The 22,567-nt window shown below is 38.7% G+C and overlaps 1 protein-coding gene across 1 annotated transcript in view; it reads right to left on the minus strand.

Annotated features, from left to right (window-relative positions):
* The window catches only part of LOC133662414 (liprin-beta-1-like), a 67,533-nt gene that overhangs the window by 41,079 nt on the left and 3,887 nt on the right, over positions 1-22,567 (minus strand). The window lies entirely within an intron of this gene.

The following is a 22,567-nucleotide window of genomic DNA, read 5'->3' on the forward strand; positions in this document are numbered from 1 at the left end:
TTCTCAGGCAAAATCATATAGTTGATGTAGATGCCCATATAGCAGCGTTTCTCAAAGTGTGGGGCGTGCCCCACTGGTGGGGAATAGAGACATGACAGGTGGGGCGCGAAGAACGGGAGGAAATTTCACTTTAAATTGTTTTATTTTTTATTATTTTCTTAGATTTTTTATTTTTTTTACTATGGTTCCATTTTCTATACACACTTTAAATCACTTTGTGATTCTGTCTGTGAAATCCGCTATATAAATACATGTAAATTACTTATTTTTCCTGTAGGCTTTAAATTTCTAGGTAGGAGCGAAAGTTTGACAGACATAGCAACAGTAACTAATGGGGGTGGGGCTAAGCGGAACAAACTTTCACGCGGATGGGTAGCAGGCTAAGAGTGGCAGTGTCAAGCCTGCAACCCCGATTTGAAAAGCTATGCAGTGCAAAACAGGCTCATTGCAGCCACTAATGCTGGAGTACTGTAAAACTCATGTTCCTCAACCCTGTCTTGCCAAATGCATAGCTCCTCCTTTTTTTTTTTTTCCAAAGATTGCAAAGTGGCACTTTTATTTGATTTATTATTGAACTTGATGCAAGTTTTTTGATTTATTATTGAACTTGATGCAAGTTATTTTATTTATTATTGAACTTGATGCAAGTTATACCACAGCTGCACAGTTATTTTATTTATTATTGAACTTGATGTTATTTTATGCTATTGAGTTTGAATGTATACAACTTGATGTTCAATACATTTGAAAATGTTAAGCTTGGCATTAGCGTTCTGTTGGGGTGATGGGGGCAGGTGGGGCTTGAAAACTCCCCCTTGTCCAAAGTGGGGGATGACAAAAAAAGTTTGAGAACCACTGCCATATAGGCTGTTCAGATTTACTTTACAAAAGAGAAGTGTAGGATACTTCTCTTGTTGCCTTATTTGTATTTGACCACTACTGTTTTTTGTTTATTTGTTACTGACTGTGGCAGGACACCTCTGCCTCTGTTTCACTTTATGTTGCTGGTAAATAATATGGTTGTAGTAGTAGGCTAAAATTAAATTATTTAGTATGCACTAATTAAAGGGGCAGAGCTTTAAGAGACATTTTAGCTTTTATACTTTATAAGATATATTTTTTGTAAGAACCACAATTAATAAATATATTTCAGTGAATAACATTGTTCAAATCTGTATATATATATGTACATAAAGTGTTGTAATTATATTGTAAAATGGATGAATGGATGGCCGTTTAAAACAAAACTGTTATTATTAATTAGTAAGTATACATTTTTTTAGCCTTTTTAGAGAAAATCATATCATTGTAGTAAATTATGCAAATTACTCGATGATGTCATGTTGACCACGACCATAGCAACGCCCATAGCCATGCCCCCACCGCCACAGGTATCTTGGCAGTTTATGGGAAACACTGTCTATCAAAATGTTTTAGTACGACTTTGGTAAGCTATGAAGCCGCACCGCTTGATGGATTGTCGGAGCATTAAACATAGGAGTATTATTATGGTGTGTGTATAAGGTAAGACATTATCTGGCATTTTTTCCCCGCAATATTATGCAAAAGCAACTTTTCTTAACTTCTGGTACCTGCTGATCTGTATTTGGGATCTGCATAAATCCTGAAAAATTGCGCGCGTCCGCCTTTGTAGTCCGTAGTCGATGAGCATCTTCTTTTTCCTCTATCTTCTTGTTATGTGACATTCATCCTCCACTGTTGCCATTTCTAATATAAAGTAGTGTAAAGTTCTTAATTATATCTGTCAGTAAACTCGCCGTAAAAGCACTAAAACATAGTGAGTTTAAATTATTCACCCAAGGAACTTTCGTTATTAGAGAGTTCCGGTCGGGACGGTTTTTCACGGGACACATTTCCGGCCTTGTTGTTGTTTCCGGATGAGAAGATGCTGCTCCGTTATTGATTGAAGTAAAGATTGAATGTCATTAAAACAGTTAGCTCCATCTTTTGACACTTCTTCCACTCCCGTCCTTGCACGCTACACCGCTACAACAAAGATGGCGGGGAGAAGACGCTGTCGAAGGTGAGCCACGTAAATGTGTGCTAACACATTTCCTGTGAGTCAAACTTTGTGAGGTCAAACATGATCGATAAGAATTGTTTTTGATTGCATCAATTTTGTTGTGTAGAAAACATGTTAACTCACAGACACTCTCTCATCGAGGCTCATTTAACTTGGTAATATAATCATGGATCGTTAAATATAATTGCCAAACTTGGCTCCTGGGTCTTGTGACCGGAAATGAGATGTTTTATAGTATTATTACATTAGGTCTTAAATTAAACATGGAATAATTGTCCATGTTAGAGACTTGAATGACTCAGTAGTGAGAATTGATAAGAGGGAATGACTCCCCCAGCACATTCCTGTGCAGGTTAGCACTCCCAAAACCCAAACAGCCATGCCTGGTACCGACATCCCCGCTGACCTGTGACCCCGACCCGTCCTCCCTTCACACTGGGAAGACTTCATGCAGCCAGAAACAACACATCAGCTCTCCTAGGAAAAACACTCTATCCAAAGTCGGATCAGATACATTCTGTTCAACACTTAAAAGAACCTCTCAGATATTTCATTTTGCTACCATTTTTCCCCCCATCTTCACGAGCAATAAAAACACACACGCGCTTTGTTGGTGTCCACATCGTGAGGGCTAAGCTGCTCGTATAAAACCTGCGTTTTACAAACAAACAAAGTCAACCGTTGCATGTTATATCAATAATAGACTTTAACTTCTAGCAGATGTATGGATGGAGGGGGGGAGGGGCAGTGGAGGAGAGTATTGGACCCAGCGTCGAGTGGTCTGCCTCTGGAACACACACACACACACACACACACACACACACACACACACACACACACACACACACACACACACACACACACACACACACACACACACACACACACACACACACACACACACATGAGCAGGTCCAGCTGTGGCACAGATGTGTGCAACACAACCAGAGTAGTAAAAAGTGGTGTACGGACAAAAGCTTCTTTCAATAATAAGGCAGTGCATCAAGGTGTCCCACAGGGATCAATTTGTGCCCCCCCCCGTGTAATTATTCCTATTTCCTAGACAATATTCATCACAGATGTGGAACTCCAGTGTTTCCCACACATTCATTTATTTGTGGCGGCCCGCCACAAAATAATTTTTGTCCTGTCCAGCTTCTCAGGCAAATCATATAGTTGATGTAGATGCCCATATCGGCTATTTAGATTTACTTTACAAAATAGAAGTGTAGGATCAAGATTTTTGGAGCTCTTTGTTCAGTGGATCAGATGTTTGATGAAGCTTTGTGTCTATCTACCACCACTACTGTTTTCTGTTTATTTGTTACTGACTGTGGCAGGACACCTCTGCCTCTGTTTCACTTTATGTTGCTGGTAAATAATATGGTTGTAGTAGTAGGCTAAAGTTAAATTATTTAGTATGCACTAATTAAAGGGGCAGAGCTTTTAGAGACATTTCAGCTTTTATATTTTTATAAGATATATTTTTTGTAAGAACCACAATTAATAAATGTATTTCAGTGAATAACTTATTGTTCAAATCAGTATATAAATATGTACATAAAGTGTTGTAATTATATTGTAAAATGGATGAATGGATGGCCGTTTAAAACAAAACTGTTATTAATTAGTAAGCATACATTTTTTGAGCCTTTTTAGAGAAAATCATATCATTGTAGTAAATTATGCAAATTACTCGATGATGTCATGGTGACCACGCCCATAGCCACGCCCCCACCGCCACAGGTATCTTGGCAGTTTATGGGAAACACTGAACTCTGTGACTAACCAAACTCGAAAATTCACAACTTTGTCGTATTAAAAATATTCTGACATGTGTGAGGATTAGGGATGTCCGATAATATCGGACTGCCAATATTATCGGCCGATAAATGCTTTAAAATGTAATATCGGAAATTATTGGTATCGTTTTCAAAATTATCGGTATCGGTTTCAAAAAGCAAACTTTATGACTTATTAAAACACCGCTGTGTACACGGACGTAGGGAGAAGTACAGAGCGCCAATAAACCTTAAAGGCACTGCCTTTGCGTGCCGGCCCAGTCACATAATATCTACGGCTTTTCACACACACAAGTGAATGCACGGCATACTTGGTCAACAGCCATACAGGTCACACTGTATAAACGACTTTAACACGGTTACAAATATGCGCCACACTGTGAACCCACACCAAACCAGAATGACAAACCCATTTCGGGAGAACATCCGCACCGTAACATAACATAAACACAACAGAACAAATACCCAGAACCTCTTGCAGCACTAACTCTTCCGGGACGCTACAATATACACCCCCCGCAACCCTCCCACCTCAACCTCCTCATACTCTCTCAGGGAGAGCATGTCCCAAATTCCAAGCTGCTGTTTTGAGGCATGTTAAAAAAAATAATGCACTTTGTGACTTCAATAATAAATATGGCAGTGCCATGTTGGCATTTTTTTCCCCATAACTTGAGTTGATTAATTTTGGAAAACCTTGTTACATTGTTTAATGCATCCAGCGGGGCATCACAACAAAATTAGGCATAATAATGTGTTAATTCCACGACTGTATATATCGGTATCGGTAATTAAGAGTTGGACAATATCGTAATATCGGATATCGGCAAAAAAGCCATTATAGAACATCTCTGAGGATTATTTTTCAGGCACTACCTAATAAAAATGTTTGCAGGTAGACGCTTACCTCCATCTATACTTTATCTGGACATAATAAAGATCCAATGGTTTATTTATTGGTTAATACACCTTCAGTTTTTTATATTAGAGCAGGGGTGCCCACACTTTTTCTGCAGGCGAGCTACTTTTCAAGTGACCAAGTGGAGGGGATCTACCTCATTCGTATATATCATTTATATTGATTTATTTATGAAAGAGAGGTTTTTGTTAACAAGTTAAAGGTGTTTTAATGATAATACAAGCATGTTTAACATTCCTTTATTTCATGAAGACAAGAATATAAGTTGGTGTATTACCTGATTCTGATGACTTGCATTGATTGGAATCAGACAGTAGTGACGATAACGTCCACATTTTCAAATGGAGGAGAAAAACAAAGTCCTCCTTTCTGTCTAATACCACATGAAAGCGGTTGGAAATTTGCCATGTTATTTGTCCAGCTTCCATACTCTGTTTTTATTAAATTGTACAAGAAATACATTGGCGGCAACCTCCGTAGCTTGCTAGCAAGGCAACTTTATTTATACAGCACGTTTACAACAATTTTTTAATTGGACCAAAGTGCTTTATAGGTTAAAAAGCATAGAGCAAAAAACAAACAAAGAACATAAACAATGCATAAGCTAAACAAGATAGTGCAAAAGCAATATGGTGAAATAAAAGATAAAAATAATAAAATAATAAGTGCGACAAATTGAAAAAAAAAACTAAAGCGAGGGGGTAGGGAATAGAAATGGTGGCCTAGTGGGCGGGCTCAGCTCAGGTTAAAGGCCAGCGAGAAGAGATAGGTCTTAAGAAGGGTTTTGAAGACCCCCAGGCTTTGGGCTGACCTAATGTGGAGGGGAAGGCTGTTCCAGAGCTTAGGGGCGGCAACGGAGAAGGCTAGCTTGTGCGCACCAGCTTTCTGAGACTCCTATTTTGTTAGCGCAGGCAGGATGAAGCAGCGCTTTTATTATGAAGACAGGAACTCTGCAGTCGGTCTTTAGAGTTTTGACGGCAGGTACGGCGCAAGAGTGTTGAAATAAAGTGTTTTTCGCCTTCATGTCGGTCATTTTTTCTTAATAATGATCTCACAGCAGCCAGCGTCATCTCACAAGACCCTCGGGTGCCGTGAATGTCAATCAAGTGACGTCTTAGTGAAGATTGATGATCGCTAATTTTTAGGTCTATTTTTTTCCGCCTGGCTGGGGATCGACTGACACACCCTCCGCCATCGACCGCGAGCTCGCCATCGACGTATTGGGCACCCCTGTCTTAGAGAGTGGAGATGTCATTTCAGGAACTGCAAAAGCCATTTAATTTGAATTGTAATGCATTTCTGACATAGCGCCAGAGGTATGGGTGTAACGGTACACAAACATTTGTGTTCGGTACGTACCTCGGTTTAGAGGTCACGGTTCGGTTCATTTTTGGTACAGTAAGAAAACAACAAAATATACATTTTCTGGTTATTTATTTACCAAAATTTGTAAACAATGGCTTTATCCTTTTAACATTGCTTTAAAATAGCTGTGTGTGTGATGGATGTGAGCCACCACTAGGCTGATCAGTGCAACAGCAGGCAGTCATGAATGCTTAGCATAACAATAACATACATATACACACAGGGTCCATTGCCAGGGTTAATGCAGTCAACATTAATAAAATAAAAACTAAATAAGATAAGGCTCAGAATTGGTTTCTTAACAAAACCTTTCTACATATAAAGTGCAACATTTCCACATGTGTACAGCTCCACCAATGGACATTAGAGTGTTACTTCAGTGTTTCCCATAAACTGCCAAGATACCTGTGGCGGTGGGGGCGTGGCTATGGGCGTGGTCACCATGACATCATCGAGTAATTTGCATAATTTACTACAATGATATGATTTTCTCTAAAAAGGCTCAAAAAATGTATACTTACTAATTAATAGTTGTTTTGTTTTAAAGGTCCATCCATCCACCCATCTATCCATTTTACAATAAAATTACAACACTTTACGTCCATCCATCCATCCATCCATCTTCTTCCGCTAATCCGAGGTCGGGTCGCGGGGGCAGCAGCTTAAGCAGGGAAGCCCAGACTTCCCTCTCCCCAGCCACTTCGTCCAGCTCCTCCCGGGGGATCCCGAGGCGTTCCCAGGCCAGCCGGGAGACATAGTCTTCCCAACGTGTCCTGGGTCTTCCCCGTGGCCTCCTACCGGTCGGACGTGCCCTAAACACCTCCGTAGGGAGGCGTTCGGGTGGCATCCTGACCAGATGCCCGAACCACCTCATCTGGCTCCTCTCGATGTGGAGGAGCAGCGGCTTTACTTTGAGCTCCCCCCGGATGGCAGAGCTTCTCACCCTATCTCTAAGGGAGAGCCCCGCCACCCGGCGGAGGAAACTCATTTCGGCCGCTTGTACCCGTGATCTTGTCCTTTCGGTCATAACCCAAAGCTCATGACCATAGGTGAGGATGGGAACGTAGATCGACCGGTAAATTGAGAGCTTTGCCTTCCGGCTCAGCTCCTTCTTCACCACAATGGATCGATACAGCGTCCGCATTACTGAAGACGCCGCACCGATCCGCCTGTCGATCTCACCATCCACTCTTCTCTCCACTCACTCGGAGTCTTGTTCACGAGTGAGAGAACACTTTACGTACATATTTATATACAGATTTGAACAATAAGTGATTCACTGAAATATATTTATTAATTGTGGTTCTTACAAAAAATATATCTTATAAAATATAAAAGCTAAAATGTCTCTTAAAGCTCTGCCCCTTTAATTAGTGCATACTAAATAATTAAACTTTAGCCTACTACTACAACCATATTATTTACCAGCAACATAAAGTGAAACAGAGGCAGAGGTGTCCTGCCACAGTCAGTAACAAATAAACAGAAAACAGTAGTGGTCAAATACAAATAAGGCAACAAGAGAAGTATCCTACACTTCTCTTTTGTAAAGTAAATCTGAACAGCCTATATGTGCATCTACATCAACTATATGATTTTCCTGAGAAGCTGGACAGGACAAAAATAATAATAAAATAAAATAAGTATTTTTTATTTTTTTATTTGTGGCGGACGTAATTCTTTCGTGGCGGGCCGCCACAAATAAATGAATGTGTGGGAAACACTGTACTTTCAAAGGCAAAATTAAAGTATTGCTAGAAACATAATTTTCTATGGGACTTTATTGTATTATATGTATAGTACATGTTCCAAAAAGAAAAACGCATAAAACACCACCAGAATTAAAGATATTACAAGTCAAAGTGATGAAGCTTAGTGTTACGCTCATGACTTGGTGTAACTAAACATTACCCTATACGATGAAGGCAATTGCATTTTATTGATATTTAAAATGTATTCAATGTTTATAAATGAATATTTAAATATACTAAATGTAAAAAGGGGAATAAATATTTAAAATAAGATCATTAAATGAAATCTAGTTTGGAGGTATGAGAGTGTACATAACACCTCCACAAGCATGCAGAACACCTCCACAAGCATATAGCTAGACTGACTAGCAGGAGTCATGACCGGTGATAGCGCTAAGAAGACAAAGCACCAAACCCGCAACCCACCACCACAATTAAGACTGCAGTTGTGTGGTAAACACTGCACTGACATGCAGACGCATGTTAGGGCTGGAGGATTAATCATACAAATAATCAAAACAGACAGCGACATTTAGAGATTCTAACTGACAAATCATTATCTCAGGTTCTCTCTACTAATGCACTATCAGCCTAAATCACATGAAAGCGTGTGTGTTTACACAACAGGCAGCTGAGTGTCACAAAGCATGAAAGTTGCCAGAAAAGTAGACTGTGTTATCCTGTCTGCTACACAGGAGCTTCATGGAAGAAAAGCCGAACACTAAGCAGACAGTACAATACCAGTAAACAAAAGGAATTACGTGTCAGTTGTTTGGACATACTTTAGCTACAATAAGGATGACGTTGACAATTACCGTATTTTTCGGACAATAAGGCGCACTTAAAATCCTTTCATTTTCTCCTAATGTACGGAATAATTTTGGTTGTGCTTACCGACCTTGAAGCAATTTTATTTGGTATGTGGTGTAATGATAAGTGTGACCAGTAGATGGCAGTCACACATAAGAGCTACGTGTAGACTGCAATATGACTCAAGTAAACAACACCAACATTTAATATGTTCCATTGAGAATATAGAACATTACACACGGCACTCAAATATCTTTTAAAACGTTTTAGCAGGACTTTGGTAAGCTATGAAGCCGCACCGCTTGATGGATTGTACTGTGCTTCAACATAGGAGTATTATTATGTTGTGTGTATAAGGTAAGACATTATCTGGCGTTTTGTTTCGAAATATTATGCAAAAGCAACTTTTCTTACTTTCTGGTGCCTGCTGATGTGTATTTGAGATCTGCATATGTCCTGAAAATTTGCGCAAGTCCGCCTTTGTAGTCTGTAGTCAATAAGCTTCTTTTTTTCCCCTCTATCTTCTTGTTATGGGACATTCATCCTCCGCTGTTGCCATTTCTAATATAAAGTAGTGTAAAGTTCTTACTTATATATTTCAGTAAACTCGCCATGAAAGCGCTAAAACATACCGGTATAGTGAGTTTACATTATTCACCCGAGGAACTTTAGTTATTAGAGAGTTCCAGCGTTGTTGTTGCACTAGTGAGCCACGGGTGAGGAGATGCTGCTCTGTTATTGATTGAAGTAAAGTCTGAATGTCATTAAAACAGTTAACGCCATCTTTTGACACTTCTTCCACTCCCGCCCTTGCACGCTACACCGCTACAACAAAGATGACGGGGAGAAGACGCCGTCGAAGGTGAGCCACGTAAATAAGACCGCCCACAAAACGGCGCATCCGGAAGAGACTGTCAGAAAGCGGCTTGAAGATGAGCTGTAAAACATCATCTATGCAACATTTTGACCAAAAAACCACCATCACATGTTATGTAGACCACAAGTAAGTCTTTTACATTTAGAAAAAAAAAATCATAATATGACCCCTTTAATGCACCTTATAATCTGCTGCGCCTTTTTTATGAAAATAGACCAGACTAGACCCGCTCATCTGCAGTGCGCTTTATAATCCGGTGCGCCCTATGGTCCGGAAAATACGGTAATCGTGATTTTGATTTTAGCCATAATCGTCCACTCCTAACGCATGCTGTGCATTGGCATGTGTGTGGAGGAGCGATTGCATCAGAGTTAGCTATGCTGTGTGAGAGTTCGTTTCCATGCTAAACACGAGCCAGCCCAAAGTTGTAAACCCATGGAAACTCACCTGCAAATAACCAACAAACCCAACAGCCATTAAAACCAAACCTCCAGTGTTTCTGCAAACATGATACAAGATCAGAGCTGGGCAAATATTTTGACTCGGGGGCCACATTGAGAGAAAAAAAATGTGTCCGGGGGGCCAATGTGTACGTGTGTATAAATGACATGTACACATTTAGCTGTAAAAAATCTGCTGTACAGTATGTGTGTTTGGGTACCTTTTTTTCAGGAACACTGATACCAAAAGTCACAATGTCTGATAGTTCTAAAAACGTTATGACAGACCACCTCAAAAAAACGGAATTCAATTTTACAGTTTTTTACTGAACGGGACACCCAAAATGTACAGTACAGGCCAAAAGTTTGGACACACCTTCTCATTCAAAACACAACTGATGGTCCCAACCCTATGGAAGTTGAATTGTCAACTTATATATATCAATATGATAAATATACACATATGCATATATTAATAAATATACAAATACAAATGTGATATACAAATAAATAAATAATTTGTATAAATAAACTCGTATTTGTAAATATATTTTTGAGATTTGAAAATATATACAAATAAAATGTATAAATATAAAAATGTGACATACAAATAAATCAAGAATTTGTATAAATAAATGTGTATTTGTAAATATATTTTTGAGATTTCAATATAAATATGCTTGATTTTTTATTTGTATTGAATTTGCATATGTGGAATGCTTTTTTGCGATTGTGTCGATGAGACATTCCTCCCACAAACCAGATGCACAAATGTGCGAGACAATTCTACTTCCATAGAACCCCATTGATAAAGCAATAAATTCCACTAATCAACCCTGATAAGGCACACCTGTGAAGTGAAAACCATTTCAGGTGACTACCTCTTGAAGCTCATGGAGAGAATGCCAAGAGTGTGCAAAGCAGTAATCAGAGCAAAGGGTGGCTATTTTGACGAAACTAGAATATAAAACATGTTTTCAGTTATTTTACCTTTTTTGGTCAAGTACATAACTCCACATGTGTTCATTCATAGTTGTGATGCCTTCAGTGACAATCTACAATGTAAATAGTCATGAAAATGGGTTATACTTGTATAGCGCTTTTCTACTTTCAAGGTACTCAAAGCACTTTGACACTATTTCCACATTCACACACACATTCACACACTGATGGCGAGAGCTGCCATGCAAGGCGCTAACCAGGACCCATCAGGAACAAGGGTGAAGTGTCTTGCTTAAGAACACAACAGACGTGATGAAGTTGGTAGAAGGTGGGGATCGAACCAGGAACCCTCAGATTGCTGGCACGGCCACTCTTCCAACCGAGCCACGCCGTCCCCCAAATAAAGAAAACGCATTGAATTAGAAGGTGTGTCCAAACCTTTGGACCGTACTGTACATTAAAATAAAAATAGTGGGATTCACGATAGTAACTATGAGCAATAAAACACTGAATATTAACAACATATGAACATCGCTCCTCTTTTACTTCTCAAAGCAGCTCCTCCATAGACTTCTTTTACAATCAAGCAAAAAAACAACAAAAATGTAACAAACAGCAAAATATGAATGCAAAGGGTAATAAACACCTGCTGTGACCTAGATTACCGTAATAACTCCTATAACACCCAAAAGCGCAGATTTCAACCATTGAAATACTTTTTATTGTTCAATACTTACGGTCATTTAAAAACAGCACTGCTCATCATAATGGCGGCTACAGTTTTGATGTTAAAGTAGGGCTGGGCGATAATGGCCTTTTATTAATATCTCAATATTTTTAGGCCATGTCACGATACACGATATATATCTGGATATTTTGTCTTAGCCTTGAATGAACACTTAATGCATATAATCACAGCAGTATGATGATTCTATGTGTCTACATTAAAACATTCTTCTTCATACTGCATTAATATATGCTACTTTTAAACTTTCATGCAGAGAGGGAAATCACAACTAAGTCAATTTACCAAAACTGTATTTATTAAACAGTTATTAAGCAGTGGCACAAACATTCATGTCATTTCCAAAACAGAAAGTGCAAGATTGTCAGAGACATTTTAAAACAAGCTATGAGTGCACTTTTGTGCATGATGTCACTAAGATGACTTATCAAAACAACACTAAATTAAAGTGCACTTTTTGTACAGAACGCCACTACAATAGTTTAAAACAAATAAAGTGCACTTTTGTGCATGATGTCACAAGATATTTCAATAACTGTCTAATAAAAATTAGCTGCATAATAAGAAATCAAATAATGTATGTCCTTCGCTATGTGGTAGGATCCTGCGGACGTTATGTCCTTCTGTTGTTGACTATTTCTTTCATACGGTGTTGATGTGGAAATGGTTGCTTGGGCATTTTGTTGGTGTGGTACCGAACGGAGATGTTGACATGCGGAGTTTCAAGCACTCTTCATTCTCTAGCGGGTGACTTTTCAAATGATGCTACATTACAGGAGATCGCAAAAAGCCGCTGCCTGACCAGGGCTCAGAAAATCTGCAAAGACTCCTCCCACCCCCACCAAGGACTGTTTTCACTGCTGGACTCTAGAAAGAGGTTCCGCAGCCTCCGAAGCAGAACCTCCAGGTTCTGTAACAGCTTCTTCCCTCAAGCAGTAAGACTCTTGAATGCATCACAATTAAATTATCCCCTCAACTCCTCCCAAAATGGATTAACTCGCTGGAATAAAAAAGACAATATAACATACATCCATAAAAGTGGACGCATGTGGAAAAGTGCAATATATTTATCTGTACAGTACTGTATTTATTTATTTGTATATATGTATAAATATTTATTTAGTTTATATATATATTTATATATTATTTATATATATATATACACTACCGTTCAAAAGTTTGGGGTCACCCAAACAATTTTGTGGAATAGCCTTCATTTCTAAGAACAAGAATAGACTGTCGAGTTTCAGATGAAAGTTCTCTTTTTCTGGCCATTTTGAGCGTTTAATTGACCCCACAAATGTGATGCTCCAGAAACTCAATCTGCTCAAAGGAAGGTCAGTTTTGTAGCTTCTGTAACGATCTAAACTGTTTTCAGATGTGTGAACATGATTGCACAAGGGTTTTCTAATCATCAATTAGCCTTCTGAGCCAATGAGCAAACACATTGTACCATTAGAACACTGGAGTGATAGTTGCTGGAAATGGGCCTCTATACACCTATGTAGATATTGCACCAAAAACCAGACATTTGCAGCTAGAATAGTCATTTACCACATTAGCAATGTATAGAGTGTATTTCTTTAAAGTTAAGACTAGTTTAAAGTTATCTTCATTGAAAAGTACAGTGCTTTTCCTTAAAAAATAAGGACATTTCAATGTGACCCCAAACTTTTGAACGGTAGTGTATGTATTTATTTATTTTTATATGCACTTTATTGCTTTTTTTATCCTACACTACCATGAGTTTATGTAACAAAATTTTGTTCTTATCTGTGCTGTAAAGTTCAAATTTGAATGACAATAAAAAGGAAGTCTAAGTCTAAGTCTAATTAGCAGTGCTGCTACTTTTTGTAGCAACGCTGCTGCCACATACTTTACTTTATTACTGTTGTTTGTTCAACATCTTGCCGCTTGAAGCCAAACCACCGCCAGACGATGGACTCCCTGCTGTTTTTCTTGGGAATTAATTCTTCTTCCTTCATTTGTTACCAGATTCGCACCTTCTCTCTCTCGTATTACCACTCACTACATTCGATATATCGCCCAGCCCTATGTTAAAGGTCTAAAAAAAATGATGTAGAACGTCCGGCGAGCCGGATTGAACATTTTAATGGGCCGCATGCGGCCTGCGGGCCTTATTTTGCCCAGGTCTGTACAAGATCATGATGACAATAACTACTATATCAGACAATCGCTAACTATTTTACTTTGGTTGGATTATTTTTTATTATTATTTTACTCTGCAGGTCCAGTGGACTTTAGGCACTGTTGGCTGGAAACAACACTTCCTTGCCTCACCGCGGCGATGGCGGCGTCACAAACAATTCTTTGTGTCCCACAGGCTCACATGGTGGACGCTGCAAGACACCGACTATTTCCACATCGCCGTGGAGTGGGGGCGTCCAAGGGGAGACAGATGAGCGCTGGAGGACATCAGCGCTGGACGGAATCGGGCCAAAAACAACTGAGAGTAATGAAGAACTGAGCTTCCCTTCCTCGCGGCGGCTGTCACGACTCGCCGGATAACTCAAAACGACCTCCTCAGGACGGAACCATAAAAGGGATGGAAGCGTCCCCTCGCTCAGGAAGGGCCTCGCGTGGGCCCGCCAGGAAGCGCTTCCTGGCACACTGCGGAGAAAAGTCTTCCTCTGAGGGTCGCGCAGACTCTCGAGTCATTCTGTTAGGACGACGGAGAAAAACCGGACCGGACTGTCGTCTCTCGGCACCACGTAACCTTTAATTGTAATCAAATGATTTTAAATTAGGTTTAGATTTTAATGTCATTTTTTAAAAACATGTAAACAACTCAACGACCCGACCCGTGACTTGAAAGCCACGGCGCTACACAAGAGCAGCACAGTAAGACTTTGCAGAAGGCAGATGCCAAACGAGCTTCAATGCTTGAAACTACACAACAAAACCTCTGAAACAAACAACTAGCATCACTAATCTATTCATCCCGTGGATCATGTGGAGGTTGATAAACATAAACAGTCAACAAGTTCATAGCAGTGGAACTCAGCACAGTCCTCTTATCTACATCATTTGTTGGTGCTATTTATGCTTAAATGCTTTTTGTTTGCAGAATCGCTATAATGTGCTTTGTGTCAGTGTTGTTTTCGTCAACGATGACGAAATCATTTCGTTGACGCCACTTTTTTTCATGACGATAACGAGACGGTGACGAGATAAACATGTCTCTCTGATGACGAAAACATGACGAGACGTGTGTGAGTTTTCGTTGACGAGACGAGAACGGACGAAAATGTTAGTGGGTAATCTGTCAGACGTTTAAAATGCATGACATTTCTGTTTATTGTGTGTGTCAATTAAAACCACGCCCACCAACTGGCGTGCAGCGCACAACGTGCTCAACACATCCGACTGTTGTTACTCATCAGTAGGGTTGGGTATCGAGTATTGAGTATCGATTGGAACCGGAACTAACTTTCCGATTCTCCCGGAATCGTTCAAAAGTTAAAATTTCGATTCCTATTTTCGATACCAGTCCGCCGACCGGAAAAAAATATGTCCGCCGAACCGGAAGAAGAAGCCGCTGAACACCAACGAAGAAGCGCCCACCGCCGGAAGTGTTAGCATAGCCGAGCGAGTCAGTCAAGCTCAAGCATGGATAGCGGGCGTCGGCGGTCGAAAGTGTGGCTTTACTTTACAAAAAAAAAATGAAATAACCGCGAAATAACAGAGCTCCATGTCCATCAAGAAACGAGTGGAGAGAGAGCTGCAGATGTACCAGGACGTTCCACCGATACTTATGTCTGACGACCCTGCTGCATGGTGATGGTCCGGTGGAACCAACAAAAGACTTATCCTTTGCTGTCAGATCTCGCTTTCTCCTATTTATGCGTTCAAGCTTCTTCCACACCCAGCGAACGTGTATTTTCCACAGCAGGAGACACTATCTGTCCAGAACGCTCACGCATCCTGCCTGAGAAGGCGGATATGGTCATTTTCCTAAACTAAAACTGTCTCTGATTTTATACTGTACCTGCTGCTAATCTGGACTGGGTTTTGCAAGTTGTTTCTTATTGTTTATTTGCTTTTCTGCACCAGGTTAGCCCATCAGTGGGAGCCCGGTAACATTTTTAAGTACCTGCAGCATCATACACTTGTGTGTGTAAATGTGTTTTCATGAGGTTTCCTGCAGCATCATACACTTGTGTGTAAATGTGTTTTCATGAGGTTTCCTGCAGCATCATACACTTGTGTGTAAATGTGTTTTCAAGAGGTTTCCTGCAGCATCATACACTTGTGTGTAAATGTGTTTTCATGAGGTTTCCTGCAGCATCATACACTTGTGTGTAAAGGTGTTTTCATGAGGTTTTCAAAAAATAAAGCTCTCTTGAGGAAAGTGTACCCCTGGGAAAATGTATTCATAATTTATAATATTTATATTCAAGTTCATAGATTTCATATTTATATTCTAGTTGAAAACAGCCCTGTGAGGAATTTATAGTAAAGTTCATAAAAAGTTAATAGAATTAAAATTGATGGAGAATGTCAGACTATTTCATTCAGAAAGACTGTAGGTTAGCTAGCTCATTTAAAATATCCTAAACTTTTTTTTGACCCTGCCTCTTAAAAGAATCGGAACCGAGAATCGCCAGGAATCAGAATCGAAACAAAGAATCGGAATCGGAATCGTTCGAATTCAAACGATACCCAACCCTACTCATCAGGCAATGGATCGTGATGGCGGCGGCAGTTTCAACACAGGGGCTCGGTGGTCGCAAACGTAGAGACAACATATGGGTGTATTTTAAATATAACCCAGCAGATAATAAAACAGAGTGTATTGTGAAGGAAGACGGTGACAAATGTGGCCACAAAATATGCGGAAAAAATACGACCAACCTTAAGCGGCATTAAGGCTCGCCACAAGGATATTTTTTCGACGGTAAGTTACAAATGCTGTTAACATAATCGATAAATGTCATAGTAAGCTAATACATTAGTACGTTTTCCACATACTCCTGGCGCAAATGGGCTGCTAACTTCAGGCTAAAGTTAGCTTTTGTTACGCTAACGTCAATTCATTATGCGTGTGTTACTTTAGCAGCATGTTTAGCCATGTTTACATTCAGCGACGGTGTGGTTATCTGTTTGTGAGTACGTTCTGTCAGCACGTAACTTGATATGTTAAACAGGTCGAGTTACTGTTATACATAGAGTCTGCTAGCTTTAGCCTAAAAGCCACAAGTGACGTTGTGCAGCCCCATTAAGGAATCAGGAATGAATTCATTATTTTATTACATGGTTTGCACAAATGAAAGAGAGTGGGGTTGTATGATATCTGTTGTAATTGCACTGGCAGACAGGCCCAAGTTGAGCATATGTGTTCCTCATCCATCACTCATATTTTGGGCATGATTATGTTCATTGTACTTTCACAATTCTGAGAAATAAAGCCACAATTGCTGAAGTAGAATGTTTTTGTTTTTTGGCTTTTTTGGAGTAATGAACTTTGATTCCACTGTTACCACTTTATCTGTGTGTAATACACAATCCTTGGATCAGAAATTTTCTGTTGTGTGGAAAACTTATATGTCTAAAACCATTCCTTTATTGTTATTATTTGTGAAAATAGCAGATCTGCAAGCTTACAATGGGTTGAACTTATAGATCTGCTACTATTTTCACAACTTATGTGTGACACTGCCCAACAGCAATCTCCAATACTTATTGACCTAAATTAATTTGTTAAAAGACTATACTTATATACTTATATTATACTTTTTATTCTTTTTTTTGGACTAAAACTAGACTAAAACCTTTTTGACTTTTCATTGACTAAAACTAGACTAAAACCCATTTGAGTTTTCGTCGACTAAAACTGGACTAAAACTATCACATATAAAAGTGACTAAATTGTGACTAAAACTAATAAGCATTTTAGTCCAAAAGACTAAAACTAAGACTAAATGTAAGATGGTTGTCAAAAACAACACCGCTTTGTGTAAACATTAGGAGTGTAACGGTACACAAAAATTTCGGTTCGGTACGTACCTCGGTTTAGAGGTCACGGTTCGGTTCATTTTCGGTACAGTAAGAAAACCACAAAATATACATTTTTGGGATATTTATTTACCAAATTTGCAAAATCTTCCACCAAAAATATTTTTCTTAGTGGAATATTTGATGTGAAGTAATGGGAACCTTGGATAGGTCAATAATTCATAATAACATTGATTTTGATTCAATATTATGTTTTGAGCAATGACAGTTTGAAAGAAAAAAAAAACAGCTTTGTTTTATTAGTCAACATTGCAACTTTTTCTAAATTACATTTAAACCTTTAAGCTTTTTTATTTCACTTTTGTTATGTTTTTGTTTATTTTAATAGTATTTTTAAAATGTGCCGTGGGCCTTTAAAACATTAGCTGTGGGCCGCAAATGGCCTCCGGGGCACACTTTTGACACCCCTGCTATAGATAATAAAACATTAAATGTGATAAATCTATGGATAAAAAGCAGAGCCTGGCGACGCATGCGCGTTTATCATAACTCTCTCGCTTTCTCTGTCTCTGCCCCTCCCTCACCAATGCTGCTGCGCGCACAATTTGTTTTGTTTTTGAAAATACACGCAACCCTAACTCAAAATGCCGGACATTTGAGGCATTTAAGAAACTCCGCCCTGACAGCTCTGCAAAAGAGGACATGTCCGGTGAAAAGAGGACGTATGGTCAGTCTATCCTAGCCCGTTAGCTGCTAGCATGCCGTGTGTTGTGCCTCGGTGTGCATTGTTTACACAACGTGCGTTACGCTACTTAATTTGTTTGTGTGGAAACTCGTTCGGTACACCTCCGAACCGAACCGGAACCCCCGTACCGAAACGGTTCAATACAAATACCCGTACCGTTACACCCCTAGTAAACATGCTACTAGAAACTACTGTTTCATGTATTTACAGTAAAACCTCCATCTACGAACTTAATTGGCTTGTAACAACATAATAATAGAAAGTATGACAAAATGGTGACCCTCGCCCCATCCTTGTTTGTGAATGACTGAGCAGTTCATGGAAGCTGCTTTTATACCTAATCATGGCACCCACCTGTTCCCAATTAGCCCGTTCACCTGTGGGATGTTCCAAATAAGTGTTTGATGAGCATTCCTCAACTTGTGCCAGCTTTTTTTTGATGAGCATTCCTCAAGCTTGTGCCAGCTTTTTTTAAACATGTTACAGGCATCAAATTTCAAATTAGCTAATATTTGCATAAAATAACAAAGTTTACCAGTTTGAACGTTAAGTATCTTGTCTTTACAGTCTATTCAATTGAATATAGGTAGAAAAGGATTTGCAAATCATTGTATTCTGTTTTTATTTACAATTTACACAACGTGACAACTTCACTGGTTTTGGGTTTTGTACATAAGACTTATATTGGGCCAATAATTTGGAGACTGTGCTATAAAAAAAATAGGCCTGGGCCGATAACAAATTTTGCTCGACGATATATTGGTCTACAAATTATTACCGATAAATGGTAATATTGCAGTGTTTCCCACACATTCATTTATTTGTGGCGGCCCGCCACGAAAGAATTAAGGCCGCCACAAATAGATTTTTCGGCTTTTTATTTATTTATTTATTTTTTGTCCTGTCCAGCAAATCATATAGTTGATGTAGATGCCCATATCGGCTGTTCAGATTTACTTCACAAAAGAGAAGTGTACGATCAAGATTTTTGGAGCTCTTTGTTCAGTGGATCAGATGTTTGATGAAGCTCTGTGTCTATCTGCCACCACTACTGTTTTCTGTTTATTTGTTACTGACTGTGGCATGACACCTCTGTCTCTGTTTCACTTTATGTTGCTGGTAAATAATATGGTTGTAGTAGTGGGTTAAAGTTAAATTATTTAGTATGCACTAATTAACACGCGAAGTCCCAGAGAAGGGTCAATTGACACTTTTACCTAGAAAACACACAAGAGGGTCATTTGACCCCTAGTCCCCCCTGTGGACACTCCTTTTGTTATGAAAATGTGGCTGTTAGTGGCACACGGCAGGGGGCCACTTGAGCCTGTGTGGGGGAGGGGACCTTACAGCTCAAGCTTTAGTTCTGAGGTAGGTTGTGTGTGTTTTTGCAAGGATCAACAGAATGAAGGGATCAACACTCTGACATTTATTGTTAAAAAAAATACAAAACAAAACATATTTACAAAGAATGAAAAAGCAACTGTTTTCCCAGTTTTGGTGTGGAGGGTTGTTGCAGAAGCAATTGTTATTTTTGTGTGCCAAAAATAGTTTAAAAAAAAAAATTTACAAAGAAAAAAGCATATTTACAAAGAATGAAAAACCATGTCCATGTAAACGTGACTGACATACATTTGAGCAGTCACTCACAATCCTGGCACTGCCATTGCTCCTTTCGGCATTTCCCACATGTATAATTTTTCTGTCTACCTAGACAAACTGCCCCTAACAGCCTCATTACCATAACAAAATGAGTGATTAGTGTATTCGGGAAAAGCGTCGGGCCAAATGACCCCTCTCTGGGTCTTCTAGGTAGACAGAAAAATGCTGGGACTTCTAGTGTTAAAGGGGCAGAGCTTTAAGAAACATTTTAGCTTTTATATTTTTATAAGATATATTTTTTGTAAGAACCACAATTAATAAATATATTTCAGTGAATAACTTATTGTTCAAATCTGTATATAAATATGTACATAAAGTGTTGTAATTATATTGTAAAATGGATGGATGGATGGACGTTTAAAACAAAACTGTTATTATTAATTAGTAAGTGTAAAATTTTTTAGCCTTATTAGAGAAAATCATATCATTGTAGTAAATTATGCAAATTACTCGATGATGTCATGGTTATTTTTTCAGACCAAATTAACCACAGATGAAATGATAATACATAATAATGCAAGTATACCCTTTAAAAGGTCATAAACTTGTATTTCTGGTATATTCTAACATTGCAATTAGAATGTAAACTTTTAAATATCCAAGTTCACTAAAACAAATATTAACAATAAAATACACCGTTAGCAAAACTTTGCACTTTAATAAAAATCACAACCAAAATCAATAGAATAGGTGGGTGACCCTCAAATTAGGGCTGCAACTAACAACTAATTTGATAATCGATTAATCTGTCGATTATTACTTCGATTAATCGATTAATAATCGGATAAAAGAGACAAACTACATTTCTATCCTTTCCAGTATTTTATTGGAAAAAAAAACAGCATACTGGCACCATACTTATTTTGATTATTGTTTCTCAGCTGTTTGTAAATGTTGCAGTTTATAAATAAAGGTTTATAAAAATAAAAATAAATAAAGTAGCCTTTGCGCATGCGCATAGCATAGATCCAACGAATCGATGACTAAATTAATCGGCAACTATTTTTATAATCGATTTTAATCGATTAGTTGTTGCAGCCCTACCTCAAATACACACAACCAAAACAATTAATTAAATGGCTAAATTAAGTTATTGTGACAATAATTATCACAGTTATTATCTCTGTATTGTTGAATGTACTCAAAAAGTACTTAAACACACACTAAAATCTTTTACACTTGCTTGGCAGAGGAAACCTTAAATATTGTTCTGGCTTCATAAGAGCCATTTTATTTTCATCTGTGTGTTTAAATGTGTTTATCTTCTTCCATTTTGATTTGTAAACATTTTAGAATTATTATAAAAAAAAATGTTAATAAATGCATTTGGTTAATCATTTTGTTTTACTTCCAGTTGAACGAAAGTCCGTCTGTTTCAACTTGAAACCGAAACGTTATTATCGATCACTTTGTGCGAAGAAAGCACAGCCTTTATGTTTATGTGAATATTCTATCTTATTAGTTTAGACAGTAATGTGTTTATACAAAGCTGGCACAAGTGGCAAAATAGACTGAGAAAGTTGAGGAATGCTGATCAAACACTTATTTGGAACATCCCACAGGTGAACAGGCTAATTGGGAACAGGTGGGTGCCATGATTGGGTATAAAAGTAGATTCCATGAAATGCTCAGTCATTCACAAACAAGGATGGGGCGAGAGTCACCACTTTGTCAACAAATGCCTGAGCAAATTGTCCAACAGTTTAAGAACAACATTTCTCAACCAGCTATTGCAAGGAATTTAGGGATTTCACCATCTACGCTCCGTAATATCATCAAAAGTCTCAGAGAATTTGGAGAAATCAGTGCACGTAAGCGATGATATTACGGACCTTCGATCCGTCAGGTGGTACTGCATCAAAACCTGACATCAGTGTGTAAAGGATATCACCACATGGGCTCAGGAACACTTCGGAAAACCACTGTCCGCAACTACAGTTGGTCGCTACATCTGTAAGTGCAAGTTAAAACTCTACAATGCAAAGCCAAAGCCATTTATCAACAACACCCAGAAACGCCGCCGACTTCGCTGGGCCCAAACTCATTTAAGATGGACTTTAACGCCCCTGTTCTAAGCTAATTTTTTAAAACATTTTCTATAATATTTTAATAAACGATGCGGAAACACACATTTTCCAAACGTTGCTGTGCGTGCCAGAGAGGTTAATAAAGCAATAACGTCTCCTGACAGCTCGGCAGAGAGGTGATGGAGTTATTATTACTGTGCCGCGGTACATCAGCCTCTTTTGCTGTGTTTATATTTGTGATCGATGTGATGCAGCACTCAAGTTCTCCAGCAAGGTAAAAAAAACAAACATGACAAGAAAGTGAAAGGTAAGAATGAAGTGTTTAGTCTTTTCGGGCTGACTGAATGTTACTAAAGGTTCCTGAACTCTCATTGAAAAGGCAGTGAAGTGTGCACTAATAGCTAAATGGGTGCTAAATCGCTACATCTGTAAGTGCAAGTTAAAACTCTATGCAAAGCCAAAGCC

Source organism: Entelurus aequoreus, linkage group LG12 (assembly GCF_033978785.1).
Source record: "Entelurus aequoreus isolate RoL-2023_Sb linkage group LG12, RoL_Eaeq_v1.1, whole genome shotgun sequence".
Taxonomy (NCBI): Eukaryota; Metazoa; Chordata; class Actinopteri; order Syngnathiformes; family Syngnathidae; genus Entelurus; species Entelurus aequoreus.